Below are 21,634 nucleotides of genomic sequence, written 5' to 3'. Positions count from 1 at the left end.
ATCGGTTATTGCATCGGATATTGTATTGTGTGTAAAATGTTTTTATTGTAATATCTTGTAGAGTCGACCTACTAAAATTGGTCTTAGGTTATGGTATAAATGTAAGATCTTATTTGTAAGATTAGATGTGGAATGCGAAAAAGGATTGTGTAAAGGTATATGTGAGAATAAGTAGAGCTATACATGTAGACATCATTTGAAGATTGAAGAAGGGTTTTTGTGAAGACAATCAGAACTACACCGGTACTGAATCTAGCATATAAAGATGTTATTTTGTGCAGTACATTCTTATTGGATTTAACCATCCAACTATAGTCAGTGTGACTCCAATTTTGTGATTGAGCAGTGATCTCTAGGCGGTTGGTCTTTCTACATGTGCAGACCCCATTTATGTACACTTACTATCTGTAGTAGTATCATCTGATTATGGGTAAGGTTTCCCACCATTGTTTTTCCCCTTACAGGGTTTCCACGTACAAATATTGGTGTTATGTGTTGTGGATGACTTTGTGTTTATGTTTCATGCACTAATCCTTACTGGTATAGCAACTAACTATTAAAACTGTCTACCGACATATTGAACTGGTTTACCTGTATTAAGCATTAAGTTGGTTAAGTTGTTTTTGGTTTGAATTTATTAGACAACTGATTCACCCCCCCCCCCCTCTCAGTTGTCTCCGGGACCTAACAATTGGTATCAGAGCATAATCCTCTTTTGCAGAAGTTTAACAACTTGAGGAGATCCAATGTCTACTAATTATGTCAGGAAGGACGGTCCTAAACTAGATGGAACCAACTATGGCATATGGAAGATTAGAATGGAGACACATCTAAATTGCACTAGAAAAGACATTTGGGATGTTACAAAGAATGGTTATACTACTACTGTACAAGGTCACCCTAGTCCCGCTAACTTGACTAAAGATGAGGAAAATGATTGCAAAGCAAGAGAAGCACTTTCGAGCGCATTATCAGATCAACAAATCATGGGACTATCAGATAGGTCTACTGTTAAAGCTATTTGGGATCATTTGGAAACACTGAATGAGGGAGATTCCACAGTCAAAATTGCAAAACTTGAAAGCTTCTGGGTTAGGTATGAACATCTGAAAAATGAAAGAAGATGAAAGGATTTCTGCTTTTATGGAAAGAGTAAATGAAATTGTTTTGGGTATTAAATATTGTGGAGGAGCCTTAAGTGAGGATGAAAGTGTTTCAAAAGTTTTAAGAGGATTTCCACCAGTGTATAAAATGAAAGTCACTCCTATAAATGAGTTAAGAACAATGCCTAATACATCAATTACTAGGGATACATTAATTGAGAAACTTTCAGCTTTTGAAATTGAAGAATTTGGTCATGTTGCTACTATAAAGACAGAATTGGCCTTCAAAGCATCAATATCATCTACTCCATCATTTGACAAATCTGATTGGAAATCCTTTTATGCAAGAGAACTTGAAGAAAGCAAGAAAGAAAATGCAGAACTTGAAGAACTTGAAGCACTATTTGCAAGGAAAATGCCTAAAGGTCCAGTTGGAAATAAGTTTGAAGGTAAAGAACCCTTTAAATGTTTTAACTAAAATAAGATTCGTCATATGGCTTCAAGATTCCCTGATAGACATGCTAGACTAAGAGAAGAAGCTAGAAGAATATACAAGCCTAACCCCGAATATCAAAGATACAGATTTAAGAAGAATAAAGACAAATCTTGTTACATTGCTGATGAAGGTATGACTGATGATTCTGATGAGGATCTAGCAGACAATGGATGGGTTTTTGTTGCTATAATAGAAGATCAATCGGAACCTACTACTCAATTGGTAGTACAAGCCCTGGCAGCTAAGGTTGAAGTAAAGGATGAATGTATCATTGATTCAAGATGCTCACATCATATGACAGGAGACAAAGGTAAATTCTTGAACTTTCAGGAATACAATGGAGGTCTAGTGAGATTTGGAGATGACAAAGCTTGTTCAATCAAAGGTTAGGGTACAATATCTCTTGATGGTAAGCATAACACTGACAATGTTTACTATGTTGAAGGATTAAAGCATAATCTTTTGAGTGTTGGTCAATTAGTTGAGAAAGGATTTCAATTACAATTCAAAAATGGAAAATGCAAAATCATGAATAGAACTAGTTTGGAAATTGCAACCGGTAATCAGACTAGAGGTAATATCTTTCATTTGAATAACAATGAAAAGACATGCTTAATTGCACATATAGATGAAAGTTGGTTATGGCATAAGAGACTCTGTCATGTAAACTTTGATTGCATGGTAAAGATCAGTACTACTAAGGCAGTTAGAGATTTACCTAAAATTGTCAAACCTCAGAATACAGTATGTAAGGAATGTCAATTTGGAAAACAAGTTAGAGCTAGTTTCAAAAGTATTCTAGAAAAATCCAATAATGCTCTTGATTTGATTCACACTGATTTATGTGGTCCAGCTAGAACTAAAAGCTTACAAGGTGATAGATATTTCATGCTAATTATTGATGACTATTCTAGAATGTGTTGGGTTACTTTTCTCAGAGAAAAATCAGAAGCACTTGGAAAGTTCAAACTGTTCAAAGCAATGGTAGAAAATGAAACCGGTAAGAAAATCAAATGTCTAAGATCAGATCAAGGAGGTGAATTTACATCTAGGGAATTTAATACATTCTGTGAAGTGAATGGAATCAAAAGACAACTATCAACACCTCAGACACCACAACAGAATAGAGTTGTTGAAAGGAAAAATAGAACTATCTTGGATGCAGCAAGAAGTATGTTATCAGAAGCAAACCTACCACATGTATATTGGAGAGAAGCAATCAGTACAATAGTCTATACATTCAACAAAGTTCACATCAAAGGTGAAACCGGTAAGACCCCTCATGAACTATGGTTTGGTAATACTCCTACTCTTAAGTAATTCATAATTTTTGGAAGTAAATGTTATATCAGAAGAGATGAGTATATTGGCAAATTTGATCCTAGAAGTGATGAAAGAATATTTCTTGGTTATTCATCTAAGAGCAAGGCATATAGATGTTTTAACAAAAGATTGCAGAAAATTGTTGAAAGTACAAATGTAAAAATCGATGAACAATTCAAAGGAACTTCAAGGTATATAGACTCTGAACCGGCAACAGAAATTTTGACAAATGAACCTACACTAAATCCACCCATACAGAATGAAGATCCAGTTACCTCGGTATCATCAGAGGATTCCACAATAATTGAGGAACAACAACAAACAAAGACTCCTCGGTATGTAAAACTGAATCATTCTGAAGATCAGATAATTGTAAATAAGTTTAAAGGAGTTATGACAAGAGGAAGATTGGCAAATGAAGAGGTATGTCTTATTTCTCAAATTGAACCATCATATGTTAATGAGGCATGTGAAGATAGATTTTGGATTAAAGCTATGGAAGAAGAATTAGAACAAATTGAGAAAAACAACACTTGGACATTAGTTCCCCGACCTAAAGATAAAAATGTAATTGGAACCAAATGGGTATTTAGAAACAAACTTAATGAAGATGGTAAGGTTGTTAGAAATAAAGAAAGACTAGTGTGTAAGGGATATTCTCAGAAGGAAGGAGTTGATTACAATGAAACCTTTGCACCGGTAGCTAGAATTGAGGTAGTCAGATTATTTTTGGCTTTTGCAGCACACAAGAACTACAAAGTTTATCAAATGGATATTAAATGTGCATTTTTTAATGGAGATCTTGAAGAGGAAGTATACATTGAACAACTTGATGGATTTTCTTTGATAGATGAAAATGATATGGTTTGCAGGTTAAGAAAAGCTTTGTATAAAACAAGCTCCAAGAGCTTGGCATGCAAGATTGGATAATTATCTTTTAAAGATTGGTTTTACTAAAGGAAATACAAAAAAAAAATTATATTATAAAGTAACTAATGATGACATCTTGATTATAGAAGTATTTGTTGATGATATAATCTTTGGAGGAGAAGATGGATTATGTAAATAATTTTCTATTAAAATGCAGCAAGAATTTGAAATGTCTATGATTGGAGAAATAAAATTCTTTTTAGGATTGCAGATTTCACAGACTGATAAAGGTATACTCTTGAGTCAATCCAAGTACTTAAAAGAGTTACTAAAGAAATTTGGGATGGAGAAACTAGTAAGCACACCTATGACAAAAAATGACAAATTATCACAAAGGGATGAATCTACACCTTGTAATCCAACTAGATACAAATCTATGATGGGAGGTTTACTATATTTGACACAAGCTAGACCTAATATTATGAATACAGTATGTATTGTTTCAAGATTTCAAAGTAATCCTAGAGAAAATCAAGAATCAATAGTAAAAAGGATTTTTCGGTACTTACAAGGCACTATAAATCTTGGATTGTGGTACCCCAGAGATGAAAACTTTGAATTATGTGCATACACAGATGTAAATTGGGCAGGAGATGTGGATGATAGAAAAAGCACCACCGGCAAAGCATTCTTTCCTGGAGACAGATTAGTCTCTTGGTTGAGTAAGAAACAAAGTTGTACATCTTTATCAACAGTAGAATCAGAATATGTTGCAACAGGAACTAACTATACACAGATACTATGGCTTAAGAAAATGTTGAAAGACATAAAGGTAAAATGCAAGGAACCTATTACTATCTATTGTGATAACACTACAGCAATTAATATATCTAAGAATCCAGTATTACATTCTAAAACCAAACATGTTTCTATCAAACTAAATTTTCTAAGGGAAAATATTGAAGCAAAGGAGATAAAACTGGTTTATGTGAATATCAAAGAACAGATTGCAGATATTTTCACTAAACGTTTGCCTCAGGAGACTTTTGAATATCTCAGAGATCAGCTTGGAGTCATACCACCACTGGTAGAGACTTAGATAGTTGATGATTGTCATCAACCGGCAGAATTAACAGAGAAATCTTTTATTCCGGTCTTTGATGAGAAGCTACTTCTCAGGGGGAGTAGTTGGTATATTGAATTGATTGGTATTTTGTATATGAACTTGGTTTTATTCTAACTTTGGCATTTGATGTCAAAGGGGGAGAGATTGGTATGGAAAAACTTTGAAAACAAGGAAAACACATGTTGCTCCCAAAGGGAGAGATTGTTGTTTAGGAGAGATTATTACTCTCTGTATCTATATTTTAATTTCTGGTTATGATTTTTTTTGGAGATTGTTGGTTTTTGGTACTTGGCATTTCTCTTTTGTCACTTTGATGGTTTTTCCATCTTGTGTTGCCATCAATGCCAAAGGGGGAGATTGTTGGTATTTTGGTATGGTTTTGTCATTGATGTCAACACCTACTAAACTCTTATCAACTCTGACACTTTGAAGAATCAGCAACATTCACCGACAAGCAAGTGACTCATGCACAGTCACCGGTATCTAGTACACCAGCAAGATATAATGATCACCGACACTTGGAATGATATGTAAAACACTTGGTAATGTTGAAGATATCATTTGGACATCTTGTCCTAGAGTTTTGTTCATTGGTATATTCATATTTTCATATTTGTTGTTAGCGGCAAATAGGTCCAAGGTTACACTAGCAGGTTTATCTTTTCCAGATCAACATGGCACGCTATGGAGATGATTAATTATTATTGTAAATGCATTAAGCCGACATGTTGAATTGGTTATTGCATTGGATATTGTATTATTTGTAAAATGTTTTTATTGTAATATCTTGTAGAGCTGACCTACTAAAATTGGTCTTAGGTTATGGTATAAATGTAAGATCTTATTGGTAAGATCAGATGTGGAATGCGAAAAAGGATTGTGTAAAGGTATATGCGAGAATAAGCAGAGCTATACACACAACCATCATTTGAGGATTGAAGAAGGGTTTTTGTGAAGACAATTAGAACTACACCGGTACTGAATCCAACATATGAAGATGCTATTTTGTGCAATACATTCTTTTTGGATTTAACCATCCAATTTTAGTCAATGTGACTCCCATTTTGTGATTGAGCAGTGAGCTCTAGGCGGTTGGCCTTTCTGCATGTGCAGACCTCATTTATGTAAACTTACTATCTGTAGTAGTATCATCTAATTGTGGGTAAGGTTTCCCACTGTGGTTTTTCCCCTTACAGGGTTTCCATGTACAAATATTGGTGTTATGTGTTGTGGATGACTTTGTGTTTGTGTTTCATGCACTAATCCTTACCGGTATAGCAACTAACTATTAAAACTGTCTACCGACATATTGAACTGGTTTACCGGTATTAAGCATTAAGTTGGTTAAGTTGTTTTTGGTTTGAATTTATTAGACAACTGATTCACCCCCCCTCTTAGTTGTCTCCGGGACCTAACATGGTGTATATCCTGGACGTATTTGTTGGTAACAGCAAATATGCAAATACGAATGTGCCAATGAACAAATCTCCAAGACAAAGTGTCCAAACAATGTCTTCGACATAACCAAGTGTTTTTCATATCATTCCAAGTGCCGGTGAATATTATATCCTGTCACTGTACCAGATACCAGTGACCGTGCATAAGTCACTTGCTTGCCAGTGAACATTTCCAATTCTTCAAAGTGCCAGAGTTGATAAGTGTTAGTAGGTGTTGACATCAATGATGAAAGCATACCAAAATACCAACAATCTCCCCCTTTGGCATTGATGGCAACACAAGATGGAAAAACCATCAAACTACCAAAACAAAAATGCCAAATACCAAAAACCAATCAATCTCTAAAAAAAGAGATCATAACCAAAAATCAAAATACAGATATAGAGAGTAATTAGTCTCTCCCAAAATAGCAATCTCCTCAAATGAATAATCTCTCTCCAAGAGATAATGTGTTTTTCCATATCAATCTCTCCCCCTTTGACATCAAATGCCAAAGCAGTATTAAAAACCATATAAAATACCAACTACTCTAGTATACTAACTACTCCCCCTAAGAAGTAGCTTTCTCATCAAAGCCAGAGTAAAAGATTTCTCTGTTAATTCTGCCGGTTGATGACAAACATCAGCTATCTAAGTCTCTACCAATGGGGGTATGACCCCAAGCTGGTCTCTGAGATATTCAAAGGTCTCCTTAGGCAGAGGTTTAGTGAAAATATCTGCAATCTGCTCTTTAGTATTGACATAAATTAATTTTACTTCTTTTGCTTCAACATTCTCTTTTAGAAAATTTAGTTTTATAGAAACATGTTTGATTTTATAATGTAATACCAGATTCTTAGATATATCAATTGCTGTAGTGTTATCACAATAGATAGTAATAGGTTCCTTGCATTTTACCTTCATGTCCTTCAACATCTTCTTAAGCCATAATACTTGTGTACAGTTAGTTGTTGCTGCAACATATTCTAATTCTATTGTTGATAAAGATGTACAACTTTGTTTCTTACTTAACCAAGAGATTAATCTGCTTCCAAGAAAAAATGCTCCGCTGGTGGTGCTTTTTCTATCATCCACATCTCCTACTCAATTTGCATCTGTGTATGCACATAATTCAATGTTTTCATCTCTAGGATACCATAATCCAAGATTTGTAGTGCCTTGTAAGTACTAGAAAATCCTTTTTACTACTGATTCATGATTTTCTCTAGGATTACTCTGAAATCTTGAAATAATACATATTGCATTCATAATATCAGGTCTTGTTTGTGTTAAATACAGTAGGCCTCCTATCATAGATTTGTACCTAGTTAGATTAACAGGTGTAGATTCATCCCTTAGTGATAATTTGTCATTTGTAGTCATAGGTGTGCTTACCAGTTTAGAGTTCTCCATACCAAATTTCTTTAGTAACTCCTTCAAGTACTTGGATTGACTCAAGAATATACCTTTATCAGTCTGTGAAATTTGCAATCCTAAAAATAATTTGATTTCTCCAATCATAGAAATTTCAAATTCTTGCTGCATTTCAATAGAAAAGTCTTTACATAATCTATCTTCTCCTCCAAAGATTATATCATCAACAAAAACTTCTATAACCAAGATGTCATCATTAGTCACTTTGTAGTATAAGTTGTTGTCACCATTACCTTTAGAAAAATCAATCTTCAAAAGATACTTATCCTATCTTGCACACCAAGCTCTTGGAGCTTGTTTCAACCCATACAAAGCTTTCCTTAACCTACAAACCATATCTTTGTTATCTGTCAAAAAAAATCCATCAGGTTGTTCAATGTAAACTTATTCTTCAAGATATCCATTCATAAATGCACATTTAATATCCATTTGATATACTTTGTAGTTCTTGTGTGCTGCAAAAGCCAAGAATAATCTGACTGCCTCAATTCTAGCTACTGGTGCAAAGGTTTCATTATAATCAATTCCTTCTTTCTGAGAATATCCCTTACACACTATTCTTGCTTTATTTCTGATTTCCTTACCATCTTCATTAAGTTTGTTTCTAAATACCCATTTTGTTCTAATCACATTTTTGTCTTTAGGTCGGGGAACTAATGTCCATGTGTTATTTTTCTCAATTTGTTCTAGTTCCTCTTCCATAGCTTTAATCCAATGTTTATCTTCACATGCCTCATTAATTGATGATGGTTCAATTTGAGAAATAAGACATACCTATTCATTTGCTAGTCTTCCTCTTGTCATAACTCCTTTATACTTGTTCCCAATTAGCTGATCTTCAAAGTGATTCAGTCTTACATACTGAGGTATCTTTGTTTGCTACAGTTCCTCAGTTACAGTGGAATTTTTGGATGATACCGATGTAACTAGATCTTGATTCTATACTGGTGGGTTCAATGTAGATTCATTTGTTAGAATATTTGTTGCCAGTTCAGAGTCTATATACCTTGAAGTTCCTCTGAATTGTTCATCAATCTTTACATTTGTACTCTCAACAATTTTCTATAATCTTTTGTTAAAACATCTATATGCCTTGCTCTTAGATGAATAACCAAGAAATGTTCCTTCATCACTTCTAGGATCAAATTTGGCAATATACTCATCTCTTCTAATATAACATTTACTTCCAAATATTTTGAAATATTTAAGAGTAGGAGTAATACCAAACCATAGTTCATGAGGGGTCTTACCGATTTCTCCTTTGATGTGAACTTTGTTGAATGTGTAGACCTTTGTGCTTACTACCTCTCTCCAATATACATGTGGTAGATTTTCTTCAGATAACAAACTTCTAGCTGCATCCAAGATAGTTCTGCTTTTCCTTTCTACAACTCCATTATGTTGTGGTGTCCGGGGTGCTGATAACTGTCTTCTGAATTCATTCACTTCACAGAATGCATTAAATTCCTTAGATGTAAATTCTCCTCCTTGATTTAATCTCAGACATTTGATTTTCTTACCAATTTCATTCTCTACCATTGCTTTGAATAGTTTGAACTTCCCAAGTGCTTCTGATTTTTCTCTGAGAAAAGTAACCCAACACATTCTAGAGTAGTCATCAATGATTAGCATGAAATATCTATCACCTTGTAAACTCTTAGTTCTAGCTGGACCACATAAATTAGTATGAATTAAGTCAAGACCATTATTGGATTTTTCTGGAATACTTTTAAAAGATGCTCTAACTTGTTTTCCAAATTGACATTCCTTACATACTGGATTGTGAGGCTTAACAATCTTAGGTAAATCTCTAGTTGCCTTAGTAGTACTTATTTTTACCATGCAATCAAAATTTACATGACAGAGTCTCTTATGCCATAGCCAACTTTCAACAATATGTACAATCAAGCATGTCTTTTCACTATTATTCAAATGAAAGATATTACCTCTAGTTTGATTACCGGTTGCAATTTCCAAACCAGTTTTGTTCATAATTTTGCATTTTCCATTCTTGAATTATAACTAAAATCCTTTCTCAACTAATTGACCAACACTCAAAAGATTATGCTTTAAACCTTCCACATAGTAAACATTGTCAATATTATGCTTACCATCAAGAGATATTGTACCTTTACCTTTGATCAAGCAAGCTTTATCATCTCCAAATCCTACTAGACCTCCATTATATTCCTGAAAGTTCAAGAATTTACCTTTATCACCAGTCATATGATGTGAGCATCCTGAATCAATGATCCATTCATCCTTAACTTCAATTTTAGTTGCCAAGGCCTGCTCTACCGGTTGAATAGCTGGTGTCAGTTGATCTTCTGTTATAGCAACAAAAACCCATCCATTGTCTGTCGGATCCTCTTCAGAATCATCAGTCACTCCTTCATTAGCAAGATAGCAAGATTTATCTTTATTCTTCTTAAATATGTATCTCTGATATTTAGGGTTAGGCTTGTATGTTCGCCTAGCTTCTTCTCTAAGTCTATCTTGTCTATCAAGGCATCTAGAAGCCATATGACCAATCTTATTACAATTAAAGTATTTAAAGGGTGCTTTACCTTCGTACTTACTTCCAACTGGACCTTTAGGCATTTTCTTTGGAAATAGTGCTTCAAGTTCTTCAAGTTCTTCATTTTCTCTCCTGCTTTCTTCAAGTTCTCTTGCATAAAAGGCTTTCCAATCAGACTTGTCAAATGATGGTGCAGATGATGTTGATGCTTTAAAAGATAAATCTATCTTTATAGTAGCAACATGACCAAATTCCTCAATTTCAAAAGCTGAAAGTTTTCCAATCAATGTATCCCTAGTTACTGATGTATTAGGCATTGTTCTTAACTCATTTATAGCAGCAACCTTCATTTTATATGTCGATGGCAATCCTCTTAAAACTTTTGAAACAATTTCATTAACTCTTTCCATAAAAGCAGAAATCCTTTCATCTTCTTCCATTTTCAGATTTTCATACCTAGCCCGGAAGCTTTCAAGTTTTGTAATTTTGACTATGGAATCTCCTTCATTCAATGTTTCCAAATGATCCCAAATAGCTTTAGTAGTAGACCTATCTGATAATCCTATGATTTGTTGATCTGATAATGCACTCAAAAGTGCTTCTCTAGCTTTGGAATCACATTCCTCATCTTTTCCTAAGGTAGGTGGATTAGGCTAACTGAGAGTAGGAGAAGTATAGCCATTCTTTGTAACTTCCCAGATGTCCTTTCCAATTCAATTTAAATGTGTCTCCATTCTTATCTTCTATATGCCATAGCTGGTTCCATCAAGTTTAGGACTGTCCTTCCTGAAATAGTTAGTAGACATTGGATCTCCTCAAGATGTTAAACTTTTGCAAAAGAGGACTAGGCTCTGATACCAATTGTTAGGTCCTGGGGACAACTAAGAGGGGGGGGGGGGGGGGGTGAATCATTTGTCAAATAAATTCAAACCAAAATAACTTAACCAACTTTAATGCTTAATACCGATAAACCAGTCTTTTATGCCAGTAGACAGTTTAATCAGTTAATTATAGTACCGGTAAAGATTAATGCATGAAATAGAAACACAATAATGTCCACAACACATAACACCAATATTTGTATGTGGAAACCCTGTAAGGGGAAAAACCATGGGGGGAAGCCTTACCCACAATCAGATGATACTACTGCAGATAGTATGTGTATACAAATGGGATCTGCACATGCAAAAAGGCCAAGCACCTAGAGCTCACTGCTCAAATACAAATAGGAGTGACACTGACTACAATTGGATGGTTAAATCCAATAAGGATGTACTGCTTCAAATTAGCATCTTTCTATGCTGGATTCAGTACCGGTGTAGTTCTAATTGTCTTCACAAAAACCCTCCTTCAACCTTCAAATGATGTCTGGGTGTATAGCTCTGCTTATTATCGCATATACCTTTTCAAAATTCTTTTTCGCATTCCACATTCGACCTTACAAATAAGATCTTACATTTATACCATAACCTAAGACCAATTTTAATAGGTTGGCTCTAAAAGATATTACAATAAAATCAATTTACAAATAAAACAATGTCTGATGAAATAATCGATTCAATATGTTGGCCTGATGCATTTACAACAATAATAAAACATCTCCATAGCGTGTCGTGCTGATCTGGGAAAGATAAACCTATCAGTGTATATCCTAGACCTATTTGCCGGTAATAGCAAATATGCAAATATGAATGTGCCAATGAACAAATCTCCAACACAAAGTGTCCAAACAATGTCTTCGACATAACCTGGTGTATTTCATATCATTCCAAGTGTTGGTGAACATTATATCTTGTCGGTGTACTAGATACCAGTGACTGTGCATAAGTCACTTGCTTGTCGGTGAACATTTTCAATTCTTCAAAGTGCCAGAGTTGATAAGTGTTAGTAGGTGTTGACATCAATGACAAAACCATACCAAAATACCAACAATATCCATCACATATCCTATGTCAAATGTTCTACAAGATCTCATACTTATTCATTTTCTCTTTGAATGTACCTTCATTTATCTGGTCCAGTGTTAATAGCTTTCCGGTTATATACTTAGACAATGTGTCTAATTGGCTCAAAGAATCTTTATTTTCTATGTTACACTTTGGAGCTATCATCTTTAAAATTGGTAAAGTGTCATCTCTAGCCTTATAATCTTGTGCATTGTACTCTGTTATTTTCTTTATTGAATCTAATAGTACCTCTATTATATTTGTTGGCCTAAATTCAATCATGGATGTTCCGGATTACTGTCCAACTATTTTTACAATATGTAATCTGCTGGTGGTAGTGATAGCTTTTCTTTCCTCTTTCTTTGGAGGATCGGTTTGAGTTTGCATTTCTACTACCAAAGGCTTGGGCTTGTCAGATGTGGTTGGTGGTACTGTTTGTGAAGGAGCCTGTTTCTCAATGTTTTTCTCAGTATGGACCTATTGCTCTACTGGTTTCTTAGTGTCCTCTCCTAATGGTGTCTCTGTTTATGCCTCTGAAGATTTTACTATGGTGTCCACTGTTGGTTTTTCTTTGTTTACATCTGTACTGTCTACTAGTGGTGACTCAGTAGGTTTTCCAATTTCAGTAGTTGCTAGTGGCTTGGTAGATGCATCAGTATGCACACCTGTGGTCTCTGCCTTTCTTGTGTCCAGGGGTTCATTTGATTTTTCAATTTGTTGTTCTGCCCCAATATGTTTTCAACTCCAATATTTCATGTTGGTGACTCAGTTGCCACATCTCTTTTCTCAGTTGTTTCCTTATCCACCATAATATTGACTTCTTATGTGTCAATGTTCATTGTGTATAACACCTCAGAATCAGGATTTGTATCCTCATGTGGTGTTTCCATACTCTCCGTTGTTGGTTGTGTGTCAACAGTTTGTATCGATGGAGTATCATAAGGAGGTGGGAGCAAGTTATCAGTTATCTTTAGGCTTGGAGGTCCACCTACTTTACCTTTCCCTTTATCCTTATCTTTTTGGTAGACTTTGATAGTCTTTGGTCTTTTAAGCTCTTCTTGTTTTTCTTTCTCAACAAAAAATATATCCCACTGATCTGCAGTATCTTTTGATATTTTATTTACTCTACCTACCATTAGTGCAACATATCGGTGACCAGTTGAAAATATTGTCTGGTTGGCCTCACTGATTAATTCATCTATCTCTTTTGTGGAGTTCACTGGGTGAACTTCAAGTAGTTTCTCTATTTTTATCTTTTTATCTAATTCCACAATAGCTACCCTTCTAGCTTCTTATCTTTTGTACAAGTCATTGTGTATGTCATCTACAATCTCCATCAAAAATTTCTTATAGATGTTTAAGTGTAAGATTACACTATTTTCTATGCTCTCTTTTTCATCATTTGAAAGTGTGCTATACAACTTGCTGATATTTTTCAATTTCCCATCCTCAGTTATCTTATTCAGAAGTTTGTCCAAGGGTGGAATAACTTATTTTTGTTTCCTTTTATTTGGTGTTAACTTCTTAACCGGAGGCCTAACTGCTTATTGCTTTTGTCTTGTCCTTCTGGGTGTAGGTGAGGGTACCGGTGAGGGTTTTCTTTTTCTTTCTACCCTTTTTTACTCAGTTGGTATATCACTATCTAAAAAAGTTACATCTGGTGAAAGATGTTCTTCCAGATGTATGTCTAGAAGTTGTTTTCCTATAGGTATATCAAAACCAAAGTCTTTTCTGCCAATACTGGGAACTTCCTTAGTAATGTACAACATTAAACATACAAGAAGGTTGCCAAATCTGAAAGTTCATTTCTTATCACCCTTGATTTTCTTCAAATTGTCTATTAGTTCATCTTTTAGCCACTCACATACATCAATTCTTGCATTATTATTCACCATGTCATATGCACTTTTGATATATAAGCTGGAAACAAAGTTTAGTCTATTTGCATGTGTAACCTTATAACCAAGAATCATGCTGACAAATCTAACATTGATGTCCTTCACATCATTGACTCTTGTCGGTTAGGGTCATCACAGTGTCATTTGGAACATTTTTCATTTTATCAAGCCTGCTACCGGTGGAAGGTAACCCTATCATTGCCCTAACTACCTCTTTGGTTATCTTACGGATGGAATCCAGCCAAAAGAACTCCCCATGTACTCTGCTTAGCACAATCCTTATCACATCCTTAGAAAAATTAGGGATATTGAGAATGTCCACAAAGCCTAGGGCTTCCACTATCTTGTGTTCCAGTTTAGCATTTCCATTTTCATCACAAATTATAGTCCTATACATGTTCTTAATTTCATCATCTCCTAGTTCCTCAATATGACAATGTATATACATTCTAGGATTTTCTACATGAACTACTCCCTTAGGTATTTTCGAAAATGCTCCTAGGGTATCATATTTTTTCGCAATTTCATGAATAAGTTTGAACATAGGTCTAGGGCGCTTAATAACTTCAATCACAGTAGGGTTTGCAATAAATTCAGGTGCAGAGAAAGAAGCCATTGTTATAAATACCTTAATCTATTTTTTAGGATGATTTGCTTGGATGATTTTCTTCACTTTTTGTTGTGGATGCCTTCACTCAGGATTTTCGTGCTCTTTGGAGATTTGAATGCTCAGTGAATGAAAAAAGAGCCAAAACACTTTCTTTATAATGTTATTTCCTTCAACTACCACATTTAATGCCTGTCAGTTAAGTCAAAACTTAACTCATCTGCTGGTAAATAAGTAATCCAACTTCTCACCATCAACCAAGGGTAAATTATCATGTTTTATAGTTTATTGCCATACCCCCAAAAGGTTTTTCTTTAGTTAGATGAAGAATCTCCTATCGGTGGAGTGATACTTTGTTCTACCAGTGAAGGAATAGCTTCACTAACATTCTGATCTAACTTCCTAATCCATTGTTTTGAGAATTCTTGCTTTACTTCATCAACCTTCTCTTTACCTTTCAAGCTGGGGCCTTTGTTATTTTCTAGTGATGCCTTACTTCTACAAAATCTTGCAATATGTCCAATCTTGTAACAAGCATAACAAGTCACATTGTTTTTCTAAATTGCTTTTCCATATCCTATGTTGGTATGTGTTCTGTATTGATTAGATAAGTGTCCAAATCTTCCACAAATATAACATCTTACATTCATTTTGCAGTGTTCTGAGTTATGACCAATTTTGTTGTATTTAGAGAATTGACCGGTGGGTGCATTATTATTCTAATAGTTTCTAGATCTACACTGATTTTCTCTATGACCATACTTGTTACAGTTAAAGCATTTTCCATAGAATTTGTAAGCATTAGGCTATCTTACTGGTTTACTATGATCATGGGTGTTTGTAGTACTAGAGCTCTCATCAACTTCAAATCCAAGGCCATTTGTATCTCCATTAGGTTTTTGATTCTTTAGCATGTTATCAAGTTCCTATGAGCTTTTCTTAAATTTATCTTTGTGTTGATTTGCAGCAGCTAGTTCATTCTCCAAGATTCCTTTCTGTCTCATGAGTTCATTTGTGTCATTTTGTGTATACATCAAATCTGTCTTCAACATATCATTTTCATGACTGAGTCTTGTGTTTTCATTTCCAGCATCATTTAGTCTTCTAACCAAGTCATCTTCATTCTTCTTTCTATCTTCAATGTCTTTATAAAATCTCATAGTCATATCTTGCATCTCATTCTTCATTGTATTGATTTCTTGTCTCAGTTTGTTCACAAGGTCATTGAGGGTTTCTTTCTCATCATCATTACTCTGCATCTCTTAAGAAAGTTATCTTCTTTTGTTCCTTGCAATAGTGAGATTTTCTTGAAGTCCTTGAATGATTTCCTGTGTAGCCTTCAGATCATCTTCAAGTTTCATATTCTTCAACTTTTCTGCATCATAGTCTAAAAGAGACGTTTCCAATTGCTTCCTCAAGTTTTCCATCTCTACCGGTGTTAGAATCTTCCTCAAGTTGTTAGACTTTTGAAAATAGAGGACCAGGCTTTGATACCAATTGTTAGGATTCCCAAAGATACTGAGGGGGGGGTGAATAAGTATCTAACCGGTTAATGGATTTTCTTAATTTATTAAATGAAAAGCATTACAAAACTATGTACCTGTAAACCAAAATTAATGTAGTAAATAAGAACAATAAACACAACATAGAAAGAACACCATAACACAATATTTTTGGTGAGGAAACCCGGTGTGGGAAAAACCTCGGTGGGATTTGTGACCCACAATATTCGCTCACTGGCCAATAAGTGAATATTACTTACAAAATGGGGGCTTGCACATGCAGGAAGGCCAAGTGCCTAGAGCTCACTACTCAATTACAAAAGAAGTCACACTGACTTACAAAAATGGATTATACAAATCCAAGATGATGTACTGCTACAAAAGGGAATCTTCTATGCCAGATCCAGTACTGGTTTAAGCTCTTCAATAATCATAAACCTTACTTTACAATTTGAATGAATATTCGCACTTAATATCCATCACATATCTTATATCAAATGTTCTACAAGATCTTATACTTATATATGAGCATTATTACGATATGCCTTGTCAGCTTTCAAAAATATATTATAATTATTTACATTTTCCTATAAATAAAATCCTGTTGGTCAGGGTGCCAGTAATCAATCTTTTCGGTGTCGGTGAACATATGCCAGTGTAGAGTTTGCCAGTGTCGGTGCCTGCCGGTATCATATGATTGTAAGGTTTCCATAAATGACAATACCTTTAATCAATTACAATTTCTCATTGGAGTGTGCATTTGCCAACATAATGTACTACTTTAGTTCATCATCTATTATGCCAGGTTCAGTACTAGTTTAAGCTCATACAATAACCATAAACCTTACTCCAACATATGCCTTAATATTCGCATATTACTTCTGTAATAATCTTCCCATGTCTACATCTTAAATGATCTAAAAGATCTCATAGGTATATATGAGTCTTATTACAATATGCCTTGTCGGCTTACAAAAAGATGTTACAATTAAATACAAAATACAATAACCAAAATCCCGTCAGCTGGGGTGTCGGCAATCATCTTTGTCACTGCCGGTAAACTATCTATGGATGTAGAGTCTATTGGTGCCAGTGCCTGCTGGTGCCATAGGATTGGAGGGTTTCCATCAATGACAATACCTTCAATCACCTATAATTTTTCATTAGAGTGTGCAATGCCAACAAAGGACACTGCGAAGATTTTCTTTGAACATAGTTGGGTTCATTTTGGTCTACTGAATAACATTATTTTAGATAGGGACAACATGGTTCTTAGTAAGTTTTGGTCTACTTTATGGGAGAAGATGGACACAATATTAACAAAGTCTAATGCTTTCCATCTTCAAACAGATGGCCAAACAGAGGTAGTGAATTGGATGATCATTCAAATCCTACGCATGTATCACTCAAAACATCCCGCACATGGGATGAATGTATTCCATACATTCAACATAGCTACAATAGGGCAATTCACAGTTTGACTGGTCACAACCCATTTGAGGTTTGTCTTGGTTATCAACCAATTGTACCCATGGATGTTTTCATATGACTTATTCAACTTGATTTGGTTCCAAGTGTTGATAAAGAGGAAGATAAGGCAACATGGTTCATTGATAGAATTCATCATCTACAACAACAAGTTCATGATATCTTGGAGCATACCAATAAAAAATATAAGGAGAGACATGATGAGCATCATACTCCCCATAATTTTCAAGTCGGGGACAAGGTGTGGTTGCATATCTAGAAAGAATTATTGCAGGGTGCCAATAGGAAGCTTCGTCCTTTGCATTATGGGCCATACACAATCATCAAGCTAGTTGGTGATAATGCTTTTGAGCTCAATTTAGCCCCCTTTCTGGGTCTTCATCTAGTCTTCAATGTGGAACTCTTGAAGCCATATTTTCCCCCACTATTGGATGTTACAGAAATAATTTCCACTACAAAATTGAATCCAAATGCAGCTTCTCCAGTGCAATGTGATCAGATTATGGACACCATGATGAAAACCCTAAAACAACAACAAATCTATCTATAAAAAGTGGTTTGTGCAGGTCAGATTGCTCAACAAGGAAAGTGGATTACTCAGGAGAAACTTCAGCTCCATTTTACTCATATCCTCTAGAGCGGTGATGCAATGAGGCCCATTGCTTTTCAAGGGGAAAATAATGATCAGAAACAATTTTGAAATATCAAAAAAATATTTTCATATTTTTTTCTAGTTTTTCTTAATGTTACTAATTGGGATTTTTGAAGGACTTTGGTTGGTCCTTTAGAGTGTTTTCATAAGAAAATATTACAATACTTCACCTCAAACTCTTGAAGACCTTTCCAATGAGTTAAATGGCTTGCAATTTTGAGCCCTGAGTAGAAAGTTAGGTCTAGTCAAAGTTAGGACAAAATTTGAATTAGTTTTTTGAAAATTTCATAGTTTTTGGTTTTATTTTGTAATAAACAAATATGACTATTGAGTTTCAATTATCAAGGGATTTTGGTGACCCTTGGAATCCCATGAATTGTTATATGTTGGATTTTTGAATAGAATGAACTACTTTTTGGCTTGCTTCAATTCTGTGTTTATCTTGTTTGTGTAAGCAAATCCACACTACCGCGGGTTCTCAATTAGGTATTGTCATCTAAATCCATAATTCGGATCACTTGTGCTAGTTTTGTGCTTTAGAGATAACACCTAGCTGATTGGAGAGCCCATTTATCATCTAGAGGAATAGATTGAGCTACATTGAGATGGATTTTGTTATCAAATTTTTTAGTTTTCTAAGTGTTGGTGTGTTTTTGTATGTTGCTGGTTTGTTCATAGATGAAGTAGTTTTTCACTCATATCTCCCTGCTTGATTGTCTGTTTGTTTGGGTATTAGATCATTGGATTCCTCTTTTCTATGCATTTCTTCTTGTTAGTTCTCATTAATTAAAGTGAAGAGTTGGATTTCTTAAGGTAGATCACCCCTCTCCAAGCAGGTCATACCATGATGGAGTAACATTGGAATGTGTGCATTTAAGTTTTGAGACTGCTTGGCTTAGTTGGTGGGTTAGAAATTGGACATACCCTTCCTAGCTCTCATTTGCTACTAATTTGGAGCCATTTAGATGTGTTATGATGGAGTTAAAGACTTCACAGAGCTACTGGTCTGATTTTTGGTGATGTTGGTGTGTTATATTAGCTTTGGTAAAGTGTTCTTTTTGGCTTGTATTTTCTAGTATTCATGTTTATAGATTTTTGGAGTATTTTCTTGTATCTCTAAGATTGGAGCTTGATGTACTGACAAGTATTTTGTAGAGTTGCAATTGTAAGGTTGTATTCAGTAGTACTGAAACAGTCCATTTTATTTATGCACTATACTTCTTGTATCGCCCACTGCACAAGTGGAAGAGGCTAGCTTGCCACATATCTCTATTCTATTTTGTACACCTATACTTTTGTTGAATAAGTGGTTGAGTGATAGTTTGTTACTTCCAGTCCTCCCACTGAACAAGTGGCTGAGTGATTGCCTTTTTTTAATTTCATTCTGCTTGGATTTGTAGTTGGTTGGTTACATCACCAAGTAGTTGTTAATTTCCAGCATTTCTTTATCCTGCTGAAAAGTGGAAGTGGTTGGTCCAACTGCCAATACGTATTGATCGCATTATTTCATCTTTCTAATACTAATGGGTGAAATTATTGTGTTTAAAAATTGAAAAAATTGCAAGGGGACATTTCATTATTCACTTGTAAATCATTAGTATCAAAAAATGAAAACATTATATCAAGATGTTATATGCTTCCAATAGTGTGGGATATGAGAATAATGTCATAGAAAATAATAAAATTCTAATGATTATATTATATAGAATACAATTATATTCTGTTATCCTTAAATTTGCAATCCTATCCTCAAATTCTTCTATAAATTAGTGAATAAATAAAGTGGGTAAAATTAGAGGACCCTATTGAACACCCATGATGTTATTAATTTAATCTACAAGCCTAAGAGGAGTTCAATGTTGGATAACATAATGCCTAATTTTTTTATAAAAGGAATAAAGCACAACCAACAATTTATATTTTTAACAAATCGCTAGAACATCTACCATGTAGGACATGGTAGTGCTTCTACACACACCAAATGAAAGTTCACACGCAACACCATATTCAGTATGTCACCTAAGAGTGGGGGAGGAAGAATGTGAGAGAGGGTGTGTAGAGTCCATCGCACACTTCCTTAAGTGATGGTGGGTGACCCCAAGTAGGAACTGATATTTGCAACAAAAAATTCTCAAGGAAAAAGCCTACTAGACTAATTTCCACTAGGTACCTACAAGATAATGTTAGTCCAAATTGAGTGAGGAAACCAAAGTTATATGATTTAAGTGGTCAATACATTTACTAACCATATCTCACCGGACAACCCTAAACCAAATACACTAAGCAGCATATTAATCTTAGATAATGCGAGTCAATTCTGAGTGTTTAACACTTTTAAGCATAAAAATCAAACCTTAATGTATGTGATTTAAGTTGTTCATATCTCACCTAATGATACCATGTCAACAAATTGCTTGAAGTTCTTTGTTCATTCTACTTGAGGTATAAACATTGCCACTAAAGGTGGATAAAGAACATTAATGGTCTAATTTTTCATGTCAAATTTCTTGAATAAGATAATCTTGTTGGAATCCAAGGTCAATGAGAGGGAGGGGCATGAATCAGTGTTCTGCTCATATAATCAATTTTAACCTTATTAGTAATGCAATTCAGTAACCGATAAACATGAAAGAATATAACAACAAATAGAACTGAAGCAACCACAAGAGCATACACCATATCACATATATTTATATGTGGAAAAACTCAAAGAGGAAAAAACATGGTGGGATTGGGGACCCACAATATCTATCCACTGGCCATATGAATAAATATTACAATAGGGGCCTATAGATGCAGGAAGGCCAGCAACCTAGAGCGCACTACTCATCACAAAAGGAGCCTCACTAACTACAAACAACACATATGGAGTTACAAACACAATTCTGAACTTTAAAAGTGCATCTGATATTCTGGATGAGTTTTGGTTAAAGTACAGTTTGTACTGGTTTACACTGTGTCCTTCCTTACCAATATCTTGCTTCCCTTCCCAAAACTCTAAACCAAAATCCAAGACCGACTATAGAATATTACATTAGCATTCTTTCGATCAAGATTGCTCACACAATATCACATCACAATCCTTATCACTCATCAAAATAACCTAACCGGACTAACTTAAATACCCTTCCCAAACACAAACATAAGTGCCTTATGTCAGCTTATAAAGATACTACAATTTATTTACTTGTCAGCCTAAGAAAAAATAAATTCATTAATCTTCAAGATCGATGC

The sequence above is a fragment of the Cryptomeria japonica genome, chromosome 6 (assembly GCF_030272615.1).
Source record: "Cryptomeria japonica chromosome 6, Sugi_1.0, whole genome shotgun sequence".
Classification (NCBI taxonomy): domain Eukaryota; kingdom Viridiplantae; phylum Streptophyta; class Pinopsida; order Cupressales; family Cupressaceae; genus Cryptomeria; species Cryptomeria japonica.
The sequence above is the reverse complement of the archived record's forward strand: the minus strand, read 5'-3'. Positions refer to the sequence as shown.